The sequence below is a fragment of the Artibeus jamaicensis genome, unplaced genomic scaffold, assembly GCF_021234435.1.
Source record: "Artibeus jamaicensis isolate MK-2021 breed Jamaican fruit bat unplaced genomic scaffold, CSHL_Jam_final contig_354, whole genome shotgun sequence".
Classification (NCBI taxonomy): Eukaryota; Metazoa; Chordata; class Mammalia; order Chiroptera; family Phyllostomidae; genus Artibeus; species Artibeus jamaicensis.
This window is the reverse complement of record NW_026521803.1, coordinates 5,902,970-5,907,596: the sequence shown is the minus strand read 5'-3', so window position 1 is coordinate 5,907,596 and position 4,627 is coordinate 5,902,970. Positions and strand designations below refer to the sequence as shown.

Here is a 4,627-nt window from a genome sequence, read left to right as displayed (position 1 = left end):
ACCCATCTAGCTCTAACCAGCACAAGATGACCTTTCTTAGGTCCAAATGGCACAGAGCCCCTAATGGCAGAGACATGTTCTCACACCAGTTGGTACTGCAAATGATCTTTATAAGATCCAAATGGCATGAAATCCCACAAGGCAGAGAGAGAGGATCCTTGATATACATAAAATAGCAAAGTTCTACTTGTCCCCAAAGATCAGAAAGCAAGAAACAAAACAAAACCTAAAGCAAAGAGTAACTCAACTCAAGCACTGAGGTTTCTTTCCTTTCAAAAAAAATTCTACAGCCTTCCATGTCATCTACAACTTGCACAAACATTTTTCTAAGTTTCTATATGCCTTACAACTTTCTACACACCTTCTGAAACCTTCATAAACCTTCTTACTCACTTAGGGATAACCATAACTCACTTTTGACCCTTGTCCTTTGTAATGATGAAAAGAACAACATTCAAACTCAGTATCTGGCACCTGAAAGCTCCCGAATTTGCAAACGTGTTCCCCTACATAAACTTTACTTTTTTTGGCCACACACACATTTAAATTTGTTTGCAATTTGAAATATTATAGGAAATGAATCAACATGAGACAACATGCTTCCATTTCTCAGATTCGAGTAAGGAAGTGGATGGATAAGAAATACTGTTAAAGGACTAACATAAATATACTAATACATAAAAACTTATACATAAATTCTTTGAAAATTCCCACAATGTCTTTAACTATTTTTTAAAAAGATTTTATTTATTTAGTTTTAGAGAGAGGGGGAGGGAGAAAGAGAGGGAAAGGAACATCAATGTATGGTTGCTTCTCATGTGCCCCCTACTGGGAACTTGGCCAGCAACCCAGGCATGTGTCCTGATTAGAAATCAAACCAGTGACCCTTTGTTTCATAGGCCAGCCCTCAATCCACTGAGCCATGCCAGTCAGGGCTGTCTTTAACTTGTTGAAACACAGGCTCTTTTGGCTAATCCTTGCTAATAGAGTCTGGAGTATTCTCATGGAATGCCTCACTCCAGACTGCTTCCACACCATTCATCCCATAGGACCATGTTGTGTTTGCTGTGTCCTGGGCAACCTGCTCCCTGACAGGCAGTGAACCCCATAAATGCTCTTATGATGTTGAGAAATCCCGTGATGTTGAATTGGTGGAGGATTCCATTTGAGGAATCTTACAAGACTGCTCTTCTTCCCACTCTTCTACTTCTTTGTTCACCTATCCAGTTATCTTCCTGACTGGAATGCTTAGGTTCAACAGATAAGGCTTCCAATTTTTCTAGCACTTTATCAGGTTCACTTGGAGCTGACTCTGCACTGAAGTGATGTAGCTCGTTGTTAATGTACATCAGACAGTAAGCACTAACATTTCTCAAGCCTTCATAGAATCTCCTTCAAGTTGTTCCCAGGAAGATTTGCTGACAGAGATGTCATTGTATTTGAGCCAGACTTGTCAGGGTTGATTATAGATATAGGTCCAGAAGTGTCAAGCATTTGCTTGTCCTTCCTGACAAAGCACTTGACTAAGGAAACCATCACAGTTCATCTGTTTAATAATCTGGGTAGTGCTTGCAATATAATTTGTTAAATCTTGTGTATCTTTTTCAATTTCACTCCTCTGCCTATGAAGATAGGTCTTAACAAAGTTGATCTCCTCATCTATTGCTGTTCGAGGACCTGGATGTGCAGGCATTTTCATAGAAGACCAGGAAGATATGAGAGGCTTAATTATTGTCATAGACTCATGTAGACAATCTTCAGAAAAGATATTTTCAGTATCTTGAGAAGAACTTTCTTTACTTATCACTGAAGAAAGTGGCAATGTCATGTCTGTATCACTTTGAGATGTAAACATGTCCAGAAGTTGAAACCAAGCTGTCCCCAAGTCATACTTCACATACCTTTCCAGTTTTTTGCTGTAGGACTTTTACTTGCTCCTTCAACTTCTGAGTACACTGTTTTACATCAAACAAGCTCTTTGTTTCTGTACATATACCAGTCCATATAAATGATCTGAGAATATTCCAGATTGTTGTGGATTTTTTTTCTGGCTGATCAAGTGATTGATTCCAGTGAAAGGTCAACACTGGAGGTAGTTTTGTAAACTTACACTCCTGTCCATACTTGACTGAATAACTGGGAGGAAGCAGCTCAATATCACCCTTCTCCATAGCCTCTTCCAAACATACTTCTAAGTTATAATAGATATTTACCTGAAGGGGATCTGGCTGAAAGTCTCACTGTTACAAAAGGACTTTCCTTCACAAACCCTTTCAGTGAGAAAAGTACTGTAGAATAGCTGCACCATTGGATTTTCAGATTTGTTCCTGAGATTGCTGTTAGCATTAACAGCTGGCTGGAATGCATCCTCTATACAGTACAGGAGCACGTGTGTGAATTCACTCACATCTTGCTGCTATTCCTCCGTTTATTTGAATGCTCCCTTTAAGATATCCAGGGCTGCTGAAGAGTCAAAAAATTTGTGATTCAATCTCATCACCACAGCACACAAATATTGAAGCTCTTGCATAAACATGATATTTCTATTTCCTGTGTGACTTGGACAATTTCCAAAAACATTTTGTGGCAGCCTGTAGCCGAGGACAAGTCTCTGAAGTTCAGGAAATTGAAGGACAGACTAAATAATGGCACTAAACCAACATGTACTGGCAACATTTTTCAGCCCAACTGGCCAAACACCAGCTCCCCTCCAGTCACTGGGATTGGGATTTTTGCCCCAGACTTTTCAGTATTTTCTCTTTGATCATTTAATTTCTGCAGAGGTTGCATCATACATTCTGTTAAGATTTCTTCAACCAGCCTGAACTTCAGGAGCTTCAGTAGACTCAAAACAATGGTAGCCTGAATATCATCTTTGTTTTCATGAGTAAAGCCTATTACTTTTGTTAATACTTTGTTTGTTGTTGTTGTTGGCAATGCTCCCCTTTACTTCAGGTGGTTCTGTAGCAACAGTTCTGGGCTCCTTAAGTCTATTATTAGTGAGAAGATTGATGGCCAGAGTGATGTCACCATTCCTGGTCCTCAGAGTCATGAAGGAATGAAGGGTCCTGAATGCCCTTGATTTCTCTCAGCCAATTTAATAGTGTTTGGTTGCTTGAATTGTGGCAGTCAGTTGCTCTGGGTGCATATCCTGCTGGAGCTCTGCAGCCATGGTGATAAGCCCCCAGCCCAGCTTTACAGGAAGCTGGGGAAGAGGTTTTCCTGCTACCAATCTTGTATCCTTTGGGTTCAGGGCATTATTGAGACTTTCCTTTGTTTTACTATCAGGGCAGGGTTTTGAGGTCACTTCTTTTCTCTGCATTATCAAGTTGTTCGCTGTCCCTGGTGAAACCTCAGATGCAGCAAGATAAATAATGTAAGGGATTTCATCCCATTTGCCTAACTGTTGGCAATATAGTTCAACTGCATGATGGTATAGTAATTTAGGGAACAATTTAGGGGTCATTTTCCCCTGCAGTCTTAAATATACATAGGCCTTATGCAGTTTCAGTAACAAAGTCAGTTCCTCTAAAATCTGACATAGTGGGCTCCCTCCAAGAGTCAAAGCAAATAGCTCCTGATGATCCATATGAACAGACCCGTAAGTATGAACACAAGAAGCCAGGCAAACTGGGAACATATAAACAAAATTATTGTCGACTCCATTATTCTAAACTAGTGCGCGGAAGTGAGTTTTCTGACCATTGATCTTATAAACAGTGATTCTCAAGCAATAGCCTCCCCCAGATTTAGCCAGTTCTTATCTGGACCCCAGTTCACAGCCCTGAAACTCAAGTGGTCCTTCCTCCTTCTCAGGGTCTGTTCCCTTCCCAGACCCATTTACTTTCTACTCAGCAGATATGCAGAGAAATACCCAGCAACTGGGAAGCTCCACAGTCCCACAACTTGTGGGAGGGGAGGGGAGGACTGACTTGCCACAAGCAGCCAGGGCCTTCCATTGGACACCACTATTTTAACCAAACAGTCAGTGAGGTCTTATCACTCGCCACCCACAGGCCAAAAAACCCTCGGGAGACAGAGTCTCGTTGAAAGGAAAATGTTTTTATTGAAAATATACAAAAAGGTTTCTTGACAGGGCCATTCGGAAGCAGAGGAACACACAGGCAGCCGGCAGGTGGCCACTGTGGCAGCTTCCTGCATCTTTGTGTGTAGGGAAGGGCATGGGGCTTCCCGCTGGGCTGTGCTGCCTCACGGGACCTACTCTCCCCTCTTCTTACCAGCCCACTGCCACAGTGCTCCTCCTCAGCCCAGAGTGCTCTGGGCGCGGCACAGGACCTGTACTCCTGGCTGCGCTGGGGCAGCACCTGACAGGCCTGCACTGTCATGGGCCATGGTGGGCAGCCACTATGGCTTCCCATCTGAAGAAGGGGCACAGAACTTGCCAAGCCATGCCAGAAGTATGGCCCATGGGAGGGCGGCTGTGACCATGGCTTCCCATCTGAGGAAGGGGTGCAGGGCTTAAGCAGCCCTGTTCCCTGAGCCCACCAGTTTGAGCCTCACCCCTTCTGCCTTACCATAACCTGCTGCACTTGGAGCCAGAAAGATCATGGAGCACTTGGGCAGGGGCACAGGGAATCATTCTGGCTAGGCCCCCTGGCTCAGCAAC

The 4,627-nt window shown here is 43.2% G+C and overlaps 1 pseudogene; it reads right to left on the bottom strand.

Moving 5' to 3' along the window:
* Positions 1–1,117: 1,117 nt before the first annotated feature.
* On the bottom strand, positions 1,118–3,172 carry LOC119061207 (ubiquitin carboxyl-terminal hydrolase 28-like; annotated as a pseudogene).
* Positions 3,173–4,627: the final 1,455 nt, after the last annotated feature.